This window comes from Lutra lutra, chromosome 4 (assembly GCF_902655055.1).
Source record: "Lutra lutra chromosome 4, mLutLut1.2, whole genome shotgun sequence".
Classification (NCBI taxonomy): Eukaryota; Metazoa; Chordata; class Mammalia; order Carnivora; family Mustelidae; genus Lutra; species Lutra lutra.
Window position 1 is genome coordinate 121,733,024 of NC_062281.1, and position 17,209 is coordinate 121,750,232.

The window sequence follows — 17,209 nt, forward strand, 5'->3', positions numbered from 1 at the left end:
ACATGTGGATTTCTACTTTATTATAATAAAATTTGTGTAAATTCTATTATTGATATCAATAAAGCAATCTTCACAGGAAAATTCACTCACTTATATATTACTGGATAAATTATGATTATGAGTAACCACATGATGGCACTACCCACAAGCCTTTGTATCTTAGGTATGACCTTGCACTGCACCCACGGAACTCTGATGCTTAATCTGTGCTTGGAATGAGCAAGACCATGTCTGGCAAATGTGGGCAGAAAACCTCCTGAAATGTCTGTATAAACTTTACCGATGCCCAACCCTCTTGGGCTAGTTGAAGTCACCTTGATATATACACAAATGTTAGGCTCTTCACTCACTCACAGAGGACTGTAGACCTAGGAAGATCTCCCTACTTCCTCTACCAAACCAGCCTCTTCCTTATTACCGGTGACTATATTACATCATCACTTCTTTCTCTTTGGCGTACCTAGGAGCTACTGAAATGCTGTTTTTTGGAATAAGACAATTAGGTATGCAGACATGTGGATGCATGGCCTATGTACCCAGGCAGGCACTCCCTTGGAAATGCTCAGACAGATGGAGTAAACACACTCTTTTTCTGTATCTCTGTTCCAAAACAATAAAATTCTTATATACCATTTGGCCCAAAGGTCCATAGAAGGAGATACTCAGATTGAGATTCTGGAACTAGAACTTCTTTATAAGACAAGGATCTATGGGGTGATAATTCCATGAAAACCCCCAGTGTGTAGAAGCACCACATTTATCTAAACCAAGGATGAGCAAGCCATGTCCATAGGCCAAACATGCACCATTGCCTACTTTTGTAAATAGTCTTTTTTATTTTTTAAGATCCATTCATTTGAGAGAGAGAGAGAGAGAGATCAAGCAAGCAGGGGGAGGGGCAAAGAGAGAGTCCAAGTTGACTTCCCACTGAACCTGACACAGGGCTCAATTCCATGACCCCAAGATCATGACCCACGCTGAAATCAAGTCAGTCCCTCAACAGACTGAGCCATGCAGTTGCCGCTGCAAAAGTTGTTTGTTTGTTTGTTTGTTTCATGATTGTATTTATTTGAGAGAGGGAGAGAGAGTAGAGAGAGAGAATGAGAGGAAGAAGCAGACTCCCCACTGAGTGGAGAGCCAGATCAGGGCTTGATTCCAGGACCCCAAGATCTTGACCTGAGCCAAAGGCAGACATTTAACTGACTGAGCCAGGCATCCCGTGTGCCCCTAACATCTCAACAGAATATAGCCACACCCATTTGGTTATCTACTGTCTATGGGTGCTCTCACTGAACAGTTGTGACAAAGACCCAATGGCTGGCAAATTCTAAAATATTTACCAGCTGGCCCCTTATGAGAAAGTTTCCATAGACAAGGAGGATGGTGAGGCAAATGGAGGAGGAAGGCTAAGAGCTCTCCTGAACTCACACAGCCTGGCTTTCACAGGAATTTCCCCAATGGCTGTCATTTTCCTGTTACATACTTGTTCCATTTCTTTCTTTATCTATTGATAAAGTAATTTTCAACTTTAGTATTTGTGGGTCCTATGCCATGGCTCCAGGGAAGCTGTACTTAACATTTAACCAAGGTCAAAATGACTGGGCAAAACCTCCAAGCATGGGCTCTATTTCTGCACCAAGCACACATTGTACATCTGCTTCATTAAAGAGAATAACCAAGAAGGAGCATTCTAAGCCCAAAAGGTAAGAAAAAGTAAAAAAATTCCCCAGTTCCCACTAGACTTGAGTCATACACCCCTGCGTATACTAGAAACCTAAGATAAGGTCTGCAACTTCCTGAAATGTCTTTTGTCTAATAATTTGTAATTTTTTATGTAAAAAATGTATATAACCTTGCATTGAATGTTCCTTTGCCAGCACACTGTTCTTAATGAAGATTGTGTATCCCAGGCAGCTGTCCTAATTGGGTTCGAATTAAACTTCCCTCCTTTTTAAAAGAAATTTTGGGGGGGAGGGCATCTGGGTGGCTCAGTGGGTTAAAGCCTCTGCCTTTCACTCGGGTCGTGATCTCAGTGTCCTGGGATCGAGCCCTGCCTGCCTCTCTCTTTGCCTGCCTCTCTGCCTACTTGTGATCTCTCTCTCTGTCAAAAAGAAAGAAAGAAAGAAAGAAAGAAAGAAAGAAAGAAAGAAAGAAAGAAGGAAAGAAAGAAAGAAAAGAAATTGCTGGGAAAATAGCAGAGGAGAAGGACTTTAAGCTCATCTTGTACCATGGATCAACTAGATACTAGCCACATCAGTGTAAACAACCCTGAAAACCACCTGAAGACTGGCAGAACAAACTCCACAACTAAATATAGAGAAAAGACCACACAGAAGAGGGTAGGAAAGATGAACACAGTCAGGAGATAAGTGACTGCAGTGGGTGGATGGGTCTATCTGTGGGAGAGAGGGACATGGCAGGCACAGGGAGGGTAGAGAAACGAACTATTACACCGGGAAGCCTACACAAGGAACACAAATCCCCAAAGCATTTGGTTTTGAAAACCAGAGGGGCTGAATTTCTTAAGTTATTACAACCAGCAGGATTTAAAAGTCAGTAGGCTCAGCTCTGGGAGAGCCAGGAGGGCCAGAGGAAACTAAGTCCCAACCCTTAAAGATTCAGCACAACAAACAACTTAGCTGAGGTACAGCACACAAACAGCTGTTTGAAAAATGCCTGGGGCATACAGGAGGAGGGGTGTTTACTAATCTCAGAGCCTGGGAGATTCCTGGGTTCACTGCAAACTCCTTCAGGAACAAAGGAGCAGGGAGACACCATTTCACTCCCCCAGTACCCAACATAAACACCCTGCATAAATAGAGGGCCATCTGTGTGAACCAGCACAGTCCTATATGCCTGCCTAACTTGATAAGCGTATACCCAGGTCTTCACCCTCCCGCCCCACCCTGTGTTGGCATATCTGCCCCTTGCAAGCAGGCCTGCCTCAGTCCCGTTGCTGTAAGTCCCCTCCCAAAAAAGACTGTCAATCTTGACAACACCTATCTACCCTAGGCGTTGGTCCTAGTGGTGACTGGTACCCGCTTATGGAAGATAAGTGTGCATGCCTTGCCCTTGCGCACTTTGTAGATTTGCCCCCTTCTAATGTACTCTTGACCGAAGCCCACCCAAACCAGGTCCATGAGGCTGGCAGTGTGCAAGCAGCCCCAACAAGGGCCAGCACCACTCCAAGGTGACTCTTGCCCTGGGGAGAGGGAAGGATAACCACAACACCAGTCAGACTGAGGACCCAGCAGTGGGGTGGAGGCAGACAGGTAGTCTCACTGCAGGTTCCACCCACTAGCGACAATTTCTCAGGGTATAACACAGGGAAAGCACCTTAGAGTTTGGTGCCACTGCATTTCTGGCAAATACCTGGTATAACTCAACTCAAGCCCAAGGTGTCCCCAGATTAGCCCACTAAGACAACAGGGACCAAGCACTGCCCACAATAGGCAAAGAGAGCCAATGCAGATGACTGGATTGAAAAAAAAAAGTGACTCAATCACAATAGCAGGGCACACAATACACACAAGAGACACCCCTGAAGTGCCAGGTTCCGATGAACAGAGATATTGCATTGCAAGGCACTACAGGACCTTTTCTTCATAAGGCCACTACTTTCAAATATAGGAGATGTAGCTGACTTTCCCAACACAGAGAAACAGATGCAGAGAGTTACACTAAATGAGGAGACAGAGCTACATGTCCCAAATGAAAGAATAGGACAGAATCACAGCAAGAGATCTAAGCAAAACAGAGATAAATAATATTCCTGATAGAAAATTTAAAGGAATGATCATAAAGATATTGACTTGAGAAATGCATAGGAGAAATTAGTAAGACCTTTAACAAAGAGAGAAAAAAATCAGATGAAGAACACAATAAATGAAATTAAAAGTATGCTAGATGGAATATATAGTAGATGGGAGGAAGCAGGAGAACCAGTCATCCACCAGAGTAATAGAGTAATAGAAACAGAGTAATAGAAAGTAATCAAGCTGAGCAGATGAGAAAAAAATATGCAAAATAAGAACAGAGTTAGGGAACTCAGTGACTCCATGAAGTATAATAACATTTGCATTATAGGGATCCCAGAAACAGAAGAGACAGAAAAGGGAGCAGAAACTTTATTTAAAGAAATAATACCTAAAACTTCCTGAATCTGGGAAGAAAACAGAAATCCAGATCCAGGAGGCACAGAGATCCCCCAACAAAATAAACTCAAGGAATTCTATACCAAGACATGTTGTAATAAAAATGGCACTAAGTAGTACTATAGGAAGAATGTTCAAAGCAGCAAGAAAAAAACAAAACAATTACAACCAAGGGATCCCATAAGGCTATCAGCAGATTTTTCAGTAGAAATTTTGAAGATCAGAAGGGGATGGTTGGATATATATAAAGGGCTGAAAGGAAAAATCTACAACCAAAACTTTATCTAGCAGGATATCATGGAGAATAGGAGAAATAAGGAATTTCCCAGGCAAAAGTTAAGGGACTTCATGACCACTAAATCAGCCCTACTAGATGTTAAAGGGAACTCTGAGTAGAAAGGAAAGATCATAAGTAAGAGTAAAAGAAGTAGGAAACACAAAAGCAATAAAAATAAGAATATCTGTAAAAATCAGTCAAGGGACTCGTAAAACAAAAGGATATAAAGTATGACACCATAAACCTAAGGCATGGGTGGGGAGGGCAGAGGAGTAGAGAATGGGTTCAAACTTAAGCAATCATCAACTTAATGTAGAGTCTATGTGCAGAAGATGTTATACACAAACCTATTGGTAACCAAAAATGAAAAGTGAGTAAAAGATATGCAAAAAATAAGGAGAAAGGACTCTAAGTATCTCAATAAAGAAAGCCAATGTATCATGAGAAAAGAGAGCAAGAAGGTAAGAACATAGAAGACCTACAAAAACAACCATAAGATAAGTAACAAAATACCTATCAAAAATTACTTTGAATGTAAATGGACTAAACTCTCCAATCAAAAGACAGAATGTATAAAAAAACAAGACTCATCTAAAGGCTGCCAACAAGGCTCTTTTCAGATCTAAAGACACATAACAGATCAAAAGTGAGGGTGTGGGGAAACACTTATCATGAAAATGGATATGAAAAGAAAGCTGAGAAAGCAATACCTATATTGGACAAAACAGACTTTAAAACAGAGATTGTAACAAGAGAGAAAGAAGGACACTATATAATCATAAAAGGGACAATCCAACAATTAGATATAACAATGATAAGTATTTATGCACCCAACATGAGAGCACCCAAATACATGAAGCATTTAATAACAAACATCAAGTAACTAATAAATAATAGTAGGGCACTTCAACATTCCACTTACATCAATGGACAGGTCATCCAAATGGAAAATCAACAAAGAAATAGTTACTTTGAATAACAACTTGGACCAGAAGGATTTAACAAATATATTCAGAACATTCCATCCTAAAACACCAGAATACGCATTCTTTTCAAATGCACACAGAACATTCTCCAGAATAGATCACTTAATAGGCCACAAAACAAATCTCAACAAACTAAAAAAAAAAAAAAAAAAAAGTCAAAGTCAGACCATGCACCTTTTCTGACCACAACACTATGAAATTAGAAATCAACCACACACACACACACACACACACACACACACACGACCCAAAGAGAGTACAAATTCATAGAGATTAAATAACATGCTACTAAACCAAGAAATCAAAGAGGAAATAAAAAAACACATAGAGATAAATAAAAATGAAAACATAATAGACCAAAATCTTTGGGATACAGCAAAAGTGGTTCTAAGAGGGAAATTCATAACAATGCATGCCTACCTCAAGAAGCAAGAAAAATAGCAAACAAAAAACCAAACCTTATCCCTAAAGGAGATAGAAAAAGAACAACAAACAAAACCCCAAACCAGTGGAAGGAAGGAAATAACAAAGAGTAGAGCAGCAATAAACAAAATAGAGACTTAAAAAACAGTAGAATAGATCAATGAAACTGGGATCTGGTTCTTTGAAAAGATCAACAAAACTGATAAACCTCTAGCTAGACTCATCCAAAGGTGGGGAAAAAAGGACTCAAGTGAATAGAATCTGAAATAAGAGGACAAACAACAACCAAGACCACAGAAATACAAAGAATTATATCAGAATATTATGAAACATTATATGCTAAAAACTTGGACAATCTTGAAGAAATGGTTAAATTACTAGAAATGTATATCCTCCTACAACTGAAGCAGGAAGAAATAGAAAATTTAAACAGATGAATTACCAGCAATGAGATTGAATCAGTAATTTTTTTTTAAAGATTTTATTTATTTATTTGACAGAGAGAGATCACAAGCAGGCAGAGAGGCAGGCAGAGAGAGAGGAGGAAGCAGGCTCCCTGCTGAGCAGAGAGCCCGATGCGGGGCTCGATCCCAGGACCCTGAGATCATGACCTGAGCCGAAGGCAGCAGCTTAACCCACTGAGCCACCCAGGCACCCTTGAATCAGTAATTTAAAAACTCCCAACAAACAAAAGTCCAGGACCAGATGACTTCACAGGTGAATTCTACCAAATGTGTAAGGAATAGTTAATAACAATTCTTCCCAAACTATCCCAAAAAATAGAAGAGGAAGGAAAACTTCTAAATTCATTTTATGAGGCCAGCATTACCCAGATACCAAATCTATATAAAGACAACACACAAAAAGAGAGTTACATGACAATATCCATGATGCACACAGATGCAAAAATCCTCAACATAATACTAGCAAACTGAATGTAATATCTTAAAAAAACCATTCACCATGATCAAATGGGATTTATTCCTGGGTTGCAAGTGTGCTTCAACATTCACAAATCAAGCAGGATGATACATCACAATAACAAGAGAAAAAGTAAGAACCTTAAGATCATTTCAATAGAAGCAGTAAAAGCATCTGACAAAGTACAGCATCCATTCATGATAAAACCCTCAATAAAGTAGGTTTAGAGGGAACACAACTCAACATAATAAAGGTCTTGTGTGAAAAACTCACAGCTAACATCATCCTCAACCGTGACAAACTGGGGGGGGCTTTCCCCCTAAGGTCAGGATGTCCACTCTTGCTGCTTCTATTCAACACAGTACTGAAAGTCTCAGCCACAGTAATCGGGCAAGAGGAAGGAATAAAAGCCACCCAAATTTGTAAGGAAGAAGTAAAACTTCTGCTTTTTACTGATGACATGATACTATCGATAGAAAACCTGAAAGACTCCACTAAAAAACTACTAGAACTGATAAATGAATTCAGTAATGTTTAGGATACAAAATCAATCTACAGAACTCTGTTGCATTTCTATACACTTATAATGAAGCAGCAAAAAGAGAAATAAACAATCCCATTTATAATTGCACTAAAAAGAATACAATACCTAGGAATAATTTTTTTTATTATTTTTTTAAGATTTTATTTATTTATCTGACAGAGAGAGATCACAAGCAGACGGAGAGGCAGGCAGAGAGAGAGAGAGAGAGAGAGAGAGAGAGGGAAGCAGGCACCCTGCTGAGCAGAGAGCCTGATGCGGGACTTGATCCCAGGACCCTGAGATCATGACCTGAGCCGAAGGCAGCAGCTCAATCCACTGAGCCACCCAGGCGCCCCCCTAGGAATAAATTTAACTGAAGTGGTAAAAGACCTGTAATCTGAAAACTATAAAGCACTGATGAAAGAAATTACAGATAATACAAAGAAATGGAAAGACATTTCATGATCATGGATTGGAATAAGAAATATTGTTAAATGTCCATTCAAGGGGCACCTGGGTGGCTTAGTGAGTTAAGCCTCTACCTCCAGCTTGGGTCATGATTTCAGGGTCCTGGGATCGAACCCTGCGTCAGGCTCTCCGCTCAGCAAGGAGCCTGCTTCCCCTTGTTATCTGCTTGCCTCTCTGCCTACTTGTGATCTCTCTCTCTCAGCCAAATAAATTAATAAAAAATTTTTTTTTAAATTTCCATTCAACCCAAAGCAATCTATATATTTAATGCAATAGCATTTTTTTGCAGAACTAGAAGAAACAATCCTAAAATTTGTATGGAACCACAAAAGACCCTAAAAAGCCAAAGTAATCTTGAAAAAGAAGAACAAAGCTGGAGACCTCACAATCCTGGATTTCAAATTATATTACAAAGCTGGAGTAATCAAAACAGTATGGTACTGGCACAAAAACTGACACTTACATCAATAGAACAGAATAGAGAGCCCAGAAATAAATGCAATATTATATGGTCAATCAATCTTCAACAGAAGAAGTAAGAAAATATAATGGGAAAAAGACAGTCTCTTCAACAAATGGTGCTGGGAAATCTGAACAGCAACATACAAAATTAAAAAAAAAAACAACAACTGGACCACTTTCCTACACCTTACACAAAAATGGATTAAGGACCCAAATGTGAGACCTTAAACCATAAAAATCCTAGGAGAGACCACAGACAGTAATTTCTCTGACATTGGTTATAGCATCTTTCTAAATGTCTCTCCTAATGCAAGAGAAACAAAGCAAAAAGACTACATCAAAATAAAAAGCTTCGGCACAGCAAAGGAAACAACCAACAGAACTAACAGGCAACCTACTGCAAGGGAGAAAATATTTGCAAATGACATATCCAATAAAGGGTTGGCATCCAAAATATGTAAAGAACAGATATAACTCAACACCCCCAAAAACAAACAATCCAATTAAAAAATGGGCAGAATACATGAATAGACATTTCTCCAAAGAAGAGATAAAGATGTCCAACAGACATATGAAAAGATGCTCATCATCACTCATCATCAGGGGAATGCAAATCAAAACTACAAGGAAATTTTACCTCCCGTCTGTCAGAATGGTTAAAATAAAAAACATAAATGTTTCTTAATGTTGGCGAAGAAATAGCAACCCTTGTGCATTGTTGGTGGGAATGCAGACTGGTGCAGCTTACTGTGTAAGACAGTATGGATGTTCCTTGAAAAGTTAAAAATAGAATTATGGATCCAGTAATTACACTACTGGGTATTTACCCGAAGAACACAAAAACACTAATTTGATGGGATATATGCACCCCTTGTTTACTGCAGCATTATTTACATAGCCAAATTATGGAAGCAGACCAAGTGTCCATCAATAGATGAATGGACAAAGAATATGATGGACTATTTTACATATAGATGGAATATATATATATATATATATATATATATATATATGATGGAATATTATTCAGTCATAAAAAGAATGAAATCTTGGTATTTGCAACAATATGTATGCATCTAGAGAGTATAATACTAAGTGAAATAAGCCAGAGAATGACAAATACCATATAATTTCACTCATATATGGAATTTAAGAAACAAAACAAATGAGCAAAGAAAAAAAAAGAGATAAACCAAAAATCAGATGATTAATTATACAGAACAAACTAATGGTTAGCAGAGGGGTGGTGGATAGGGATTGGGTGAAATAGGTGAAGGAGGTTAAGAGTACCCTTATCTTGATGAGCACTAAGTAATATATGGAATTGTTGAATCACTGTATTGTACACCTGACACTAACACAACACTGTATGTTTACTACACTGGAATTAAAATTAAAAATATAAGTAAAAAAAAAAGAAATGCTAAAAAGTTTGTTCATTTTGCATCAACACTATATATTAGTGAACATGTTTAAAATGTTAAAAGTTGGGCACCTGCTGGGTGGTTCAGTCAGTTAAGCGACTGACTATTGATTCCAGCTCAGGTCGTGATCTATGGTTGTGGGACTGAGGCCCGCCTCAGGCTCTGTACTCAGCTGGGAGTCTAAGATTCTCTCTCCTTCTCCCTCTGCCCTTTCCCCAGCTCACACACACACACACTCTCTAAAGAAATAAAATAAATTAAATCTTTTTAAAAATTTGGGGCAACTATGTTGCTTAATTGGTTAAGCCTCTCTTTTTCTCCCTTTTTAAAAAATATTTTATTTATTAAGACAGATACAGAGAGGGAGAAAGAGCATGAGCAGGGGGACAAGCAGAGAAAGAGGGAGAGGGAGAAGCAGATTCCCAGCTGCACAGAGAGCCCAATGTGGGGCTTGATCCTAGGACCTGGAGACCATGACCTGAGGTGAAGGCAGATGTGTAACCATCTAAGCCAGCCAGGTGTCCCTCCTTTTTTTTTTTTCTTTTAAAGATTTTATTTATTTATTTGAGAAAGAGAGAGAGCAAGCCAGAGAGTATGAGTGGGGGAAGGGGCAGAAGGAGGAGAAGCAGACTCCCTGCAGAGCAGGGGGTCTGACTCAGGGCTGGATCCCAGGACCCCTGGGATCATGACCTGAGCTGAAGGTGGATGCTAAATCGAGTGAGCCACCCAGGTGCCCCAGGGTCCAACTCTTGATTTTGGCCCATGATTTCAGGGTTATGAGAGCAGACCCTGGCTCAATCAAGCTCTGTGCTCAGTGTTGAGTCCGCTTGAGATTCTCTTTCTCCCTCTCCCTCTACCCCTTCCCCTACTTGCACGTGTACACTCTCTAAATAAATACATAAAATAAAGTCTTTAAAAAAATGTTAAAAGCTTTCCACTAAGAAAAGTATCCAGGAATTTCTACTAAGAGAAAAATAGTTTAAATATTCTTGCTTTATACAGCTTTACTTACTTTTGCACCGAGAATTTTCTATTTTTCTTGTGCGCTAAGGAAACTCCAGCCAACTGAGAAAGACTCATGAAGAAAGGAAGCCAGGAAAGCCCTCCAAGGTGGGGAAGACAAAAGAAAGCTGATGGAGTGTGTTTACTAAAGTCTGTTGAGTAACTGTGGGGTTTCTCTAACCTCATCTTATCTTATACTAAATATCCATATTCATGCTTTAGTCTGGTGATTCAGGGTGCCTGACCTATTTTTACTTTCAATTTCAGGGTGTTTTTTTAAAATTTGTTTGCTTTCTTTTTTAAATAGGCTCCATGCCCAGAGTGGAGTCCAACACAAGGTCTGGACTCACAACCCTGATATCCATACCTGAGCTGAGATCAGAGTTGGCTGTTCAACAACAGGGCCACCCAAGTGCCCACATAATTTCAGTTTTAAGATTTAGATGGTAGAAATTTCTAACTTACTCAGTTTTTTAAGGATTTTATAAAGGAGGGGCAGAAGAGTGGACGAAGCAAGTGAGCAAGCAGTGAGAGGCTGAGAACCATTCTTGGACCCTTGGTGCTCTAGGGAAGGTACATACATCTCCTTTTACCAGCAACATTGTCTTGAATTCAAGACTTGATATCTTGATTTCCTTTTTTCTTTTTTCTTTCCTTTCCTTTTCTTTTTTCTTTCTCTTTCTTTTCTTCCTTCCTTTCTTCCTCTCTCTCTTTTTCTCTTTCTTTTCCTTCCTTCCTTCCTTCCTTCCTTCCTTCCTTCCTTTCTTCCTTTCTTCTTTCCTTCCTTCCCTCCCTCCCTCCTTCTTTCCATTCCTTCTCTTTCTTTCCTTCCCTTCTCTTTATTTCCTTCCTTCCTTCTGATTTTATATATCTGTTTCAGAGAGAGAGAGAGCACAAGTTGGGGGAGAGACAGGGGACAAGCTGACTTCCCACTGAATGTGGAGCTGGATGGAGGTTTTGATCCCAGGACCTCCAAGATCATGACCTGAGCTGAGGTCAAAAACTTAACCAACTGAGCCACCCAAGCACCCCTCAATACTTGACCTCTGACTCAAAGCAGCAATTAGGGAATGGGCAGGAAATGCAGGTTGCCTTTTGTCTGGCCCATGAGAGTCTTGGCTGGCTTTAGTTTTAGGGAAGCTCAGCTCTGCCATTTGAAACAGTAGCAGCTACAAGAGGGACAGCCAAGCGCATCATGTCTCCCTGGATATGCTGCTTCAGGAACAATGTCAGCTCAGGAAAGCAGAAAGTAGAGTAGAAGGAGTCCCCATGGGAGCCTCCCTAATTTACTCTTACCAGGCTCTGTAGCAGGCATTAGAATTCATAGAACAAGACAGTGTCCATCAAGGAGCTTACAGGCAATGATAATCTAAAGAGATAGTTTCTTTCTGATCTTTCTATTAGTCAAACTTAAGAAAGCTTCAGATTGAGAGCTCTGTAAATCTCCATGTAGAAATAAATTTAGTTCCCACATTGCTGATCTTTATCAGTTAAAAATAACTATTTTGTCAGTCTGTCTGTCTCTGTCTCCTTATCCCCCTCTGGTGTTTGTTGGTTTGTTTTTCATAAGAACATCAGAGGCACTTGTACCAATTGTTAAATGTATAGAATCTGGGTTTAACAATTTCTTTGGATGATTCTTAGGCAGTTCAAATGTTGAAAGCCAGTCCTGAACAGGATCGAACGGTTGCACTTTGCTCATTTGAAGTAAAAAGCTCTGTGGCTCATTCACAGCTAGGAAACTGCAGACCTGTTTTCATAAAGTTGTTCAGTTGTTCCTGCCACATCTCCCTCAGCTTCCTCTAATCTTCTCTGTAAGGAGGGGACTGTGCACTTTCAGGCATTACAACGTAGCTGTTCAAGGCTTCTGTTTTACCTGCACGTTCATTGCTCTCCACACTGAAGAATCAGACAGAAGGAGGTGGGACAGGAGCAGTGTGTCGGAACTTGCTCACTGTTCTGATCTGACAAAGAATTTATTTGTAGACCTTGTTTCTTAGAAATCTATAGTTTGTGGAGTGGGTTGAAATGCAGAGCCCAATGGACCAAATTGCTCAATGCAATTGTTGGTAGATAAATCTCCATTTATTCAACAAACATACACTGAAATCCTATTTTGTGCTGCATGCTATGCTAAGATAAAAGCTTATGGTATCTAATATAGTTATCAAAATATCCTCCAGGTTGGACCTATAATTTTATCCACATTACCCCTATAATTATCTTTAAAATCTTAGGTTTAGCTAGGTAAGGTTCCTTGTTTAAGAGGCCATAAGCAGCAAAGATAGAGCTGGTGTTAGATGCCTTTTGAATATGTGACATATAAATATAAAACGGAATACTGGAGACATTTGAATATAATAGCATGTTTACATATTCTGATTATGAAAAATACATATTGTCAACCGAGAAAAGGAGTTAAAACAGAAAAAGAACAAAGGCCTTTACTGGGGTCTCAGAATTGTAATTTGGGGAGCCAGATTCTAAAGTGATGAGAAAGTGTCCTGCTTATGTAGGAAAAGCACTGGGATTTTATGAGAAAGAAGGAAGGGACAATTAGATGATTTAGATAAGAGAAGAGGAAAAACACTAATTTGGCGCTCCTTTGTTGAGCTGCTTCTGATTACCATCTTAATTGATGATGTTACTGGTGCTTTTGAATGAAGCTGTCCCTAGTATACATTAACTTTACTGTCCTCTTATGATCCAACGTCAGTTGCTCTGCTGAAATTTTATGAGAAATTTTTCAATTTCTTGAAAACTGTTGGCAGTCTAAACCACTTAAGAAGTTCACTATTTGGAGAAGAAAATGGAGCTTCAAAATGGAGTCTTTTATATCCAAAAATTTTATATAACTCCTCAATATTATAGAAAACTATCTGAATACAATATAATAAAAAATATGCCAAGATACCAAAACTGTACTTTTAAAACAATTCTTTTTAAAATCAATTTAGTTAATACATATTGTATTATTAGTTTCAGGAGTAGAATTTAGTGATTCATCAGTTGCATATAACATCCGGTGCTCATATGTCATGTGCCCTCCTTAATGCCCATCATTCAGTTACCCCTTCCTCTCACCTAACTCCCCTCTAACAATCCTGTCTGTTTCCTAGAATTCAGCATCTCTTATGGTTTGCCTCCTCTATTTTCATCTAATTTTATTTTCCCTTTCCTTCCCTATGTTCATGTTTGTTTCTTAAATTCCATATATGAGTGAGATCACATGGTATTTGTCTTTCTCTCACTAACTTATTTTGCTTAGCATAATACCCTCTCATTCCACATCATTGCAAATGGCAAAATTTCATTATTTTGAGGGTTGAATAATATTCCATTTTATATATACACCACATCTTCTTTATCCATTCAACTGCTAATGCACATCCAAGCTCTTTCCCTAGTTTGGCTATTGTGGACATTGCTGCACAAACACTGGGGTGCAGGTGCCCCTTCGGATCAATACATTTGTATCCTTTGGATAAACACCTAATAGTGCAATTGCTGGGCTGCAGGGTAGCTCTCTTTTTAACTTTTTGAGGAACCTCCAGACGGTTTTCCAGAGTGGCTGCACCAGCTTGCATTCCCACCAACAGTGCAGGAGGGTTCCCCTTTCTCTGTATCCTCACCAACATCTGTCATTTCCTGACTTATTAATTTTAGCCATTCTGAACAGTGTGAGGTGGTATCTCATTGTGGTTTTGATTTGTATTTCCCTGATGGCTAGTGATGTGGAGCATTTTTTCATGTGTCTGCTGGCCATCTGTATGACTTTTTTGGAGAAATGTCTGTTCATCTTCTGCCCACTTTCTGGATTAGTTTTTTTTTGGGGGGGGGTTGTTGAGTTTGATAAGTTCTTCATAGATTTTGGATACTAACCCTTTATCTGACAAGACATCTGTAAATAACTTTTCCCATTGCATAAGTTGACTTTTAGTTTTGTTGACTGTTTCCTTTGCTATGCAAGATCTTTTTCTCCTGATGAAGTCCCAATAGTTCATTTTTGCTTTTGTCTCTTTTGCCTTTAGAGATGAATCTGGCAAGAAGGTTCTGAGGCCAAGATCACAGAGGTTGTTGCCTGTGTTCTTCTGTAGGATTTTGATGGATTCCTGTCTCACATTTAGGTCTTTCATCCACTTTGAGTTAATTTTTGTGTATAGTGAGAGAAAGTGGTCCAGTTTCATTCTTCCACTTGTGGTGGTCCAATTTCCCCAACACTATTTGTTGAAGATACTGCCTTTTTTCCATTGGGTATTCTTTCTTGCTTTGTCAAAGGTTAGTTGGCCATAGCACTGAGGGTCCCTTTCTGGGTTCTCTTTCTGTTCCATTGATCTATGTTTTTTTTTTTTTTTTTTTAATTTGACCGACAGATCATGAGTAGGCAGAGAGGCAGGCAGAGAGAGAGAGGAGGAGGAGGCAGGCCCCCCGCTGTGAGCAGAGAGCCCGATGTGGGGCTCGATCCCAGGACCCTGAGATCATGACCTGAGCCGAAGGCAGAGGCTTTAACCACTGAGCCACCCAGGTGCCCCTATGTGTTTGTTTTTATGTCAGTACCATACTGTCTTTATGATTACAGCTTTGTAATACAGTTTGAAGTCCAGAACTGTGATGCCTCCAGCTTTGGTTTTCTTTTTCAATATTCCTTTGGCTATTCAGGGTCATTTTTGGTTCCATAGAAATTTTAGGATTATTTGTCCCAGCTCTGTGAAAAATGTTGATGATGTTTTGATAGGGATTGCACTGAATGTGTAGATTGCTTTAGGTAGCATAGACATTTTAACAATAGTTTTCTTCCAATCCATGAGTGTGAAATATTTTTCCATCTCTTTGTGTCTTCCTCCATTTCTTTCATAAATGTTCTGTAGTTTCTAGAGTACAGATCCTTTAGTCTTTGGTTAGGTTTATTACTAGGTATCTTATGGTTTTTGTTGCTATTGGAAATGGAATCAATTCCTTGATTTCTCTTTCTTCTGTTTCATTGTTAGTGTATAGAAATGCAACTGACTTCTGTGCATTGATTTGATATCCGGTGACTTTGGTGAATTGCTGTATCAGTTTGATCAATTTTCTGTGGAGTCTTTCGGGTTTTAAATAGAGAGTATCATGTCATCTGCAAAGACTGAAAGTTTGACTTCTTCTTTGCCAGTTTGGATGCCTTTTATTTCTCTTTGTTGTCTGATTGCTGGGGCTAGGACTTCCCGTACTATGTTAAACAACAATGGTAAAAGTGGACATTACTGCCATATTCCTGACCTTGGGGCAAAAACAGAGTTTTTACCCTCTGAGCATGATATTTGCTGTGGGTTGTTCATAAATGGCTTTTATGATATTGAGGTATGTTCCCTCTATCTAAAAAACAGCAGAGGGTTTTTATCAAGAAAGGATGCTCTATTTTGTCAAATGCTTTTTCTGTATCTATTGAGAGGATCCTACGTTCTTTTTCTTTCTTCTATTAATGTAATATATCACATTGATTGATTTGCCGATGTCAAACCATCCTTACAGATGAGGAATAAACCCGACTTGGTTGATGCAAAAAATCCTTTTAATGTACTGTTGGATCCTACTAATTAGTATCTTGGTGAGAATTTCAGCATCCATATTTATCAGGGATATTGGTCTGTAACTATCCATTTTGGTGTGGTCTTGTCTAGTTTTGGGGTCAGGGTAATACTAGCCTCATAGAAGGAGTTTGGAAGTCTTCCTTCCATTTCAATTTTTTGAAACAGTTTCAGAAGAAGAGGTAATATAATTCTTTAAATGTTTGGTAGAATTCTCCTGGGAGGTTGTCTCATCCCGGACTCTCCTTTGTGGGAGATCATATATTAGTGATTCAATTTCTTTGCTGGTTAGGGGTCTGTTCAGGTTTTCTATTTCTTCTTATTTCAGTTTTGGTAGTTTATATGTTTTTAGAAATGCATACATTTCTTCCAACTTGCCTAATATATTGGCATATAATTGCTCATAATATTATCTTTTAATTGTATTTCTTTGGTGTTAGTTGTGATTGCTCCACTTTCATTAATGGTTTTATTTATTTGGATTCTCTGTCTTTTTGGTAAGTTTGACTAGGGCTTAGCAATCTTATTCATTCTTTCTAAGACTCAGTCCTAGTTTCATTGATCAGTTCTATTAGCTTTTTGATTTCTATATGATTCATTTCTGCTCTGATCTTTATTATTTCTCTTCTCCTGCTGGGTTTAAACTTTGTTAGTTGTTCTTTTTCAGCTCTTTTAGGTGTAAGGTTAGGTAGTGTATTTGAGACTTTTCTTGCTTCTTGAGGTCGACCTGAACTACAATATACTACCCTCTAAAGACTGCCTTTGTTTCATCCCAAAGGTTCTGAACCTTTGTGTTTTCATTTTCTTTTGTTTCCATGTATTTTCTTAATTCTTCAATTTCCCGATTGACCCATTCATTCTTTAGTAGAATGTCCTTTAACCTCCATTTATTTTTGGTCATTCCAAATTTTTTCTTGTAGTTGACTTCAAGTGTCATAGCATTGTAGTAAAAAATATGTATATAATCTCAATCTTTTTGTACCAGTTGAGACATGATTTGTGACC

General features: G+C 38.9%; 1 protein-coding gene across 1 annotated transcript in view; it reads left to right on the forward strand.

Annotated features, from left to right (window-relative positions):
* Nucleotides 1-11,184: 11,184 nt before the first annotated feature.
* The window catches only part of LOC125099118 (guanylate-binding protein 6-like), a 34,340-nt gene continuing 28,315 nt past the window's right edge, over nucleotides 11,185-17,209 (forward strand). The window contains 1 exon segment of the mRNA XM_047728490.1: nucleotides 11,185-11,213. The gene's annotated coding sequence lies outside the window, so the exon portion shown is untranslated.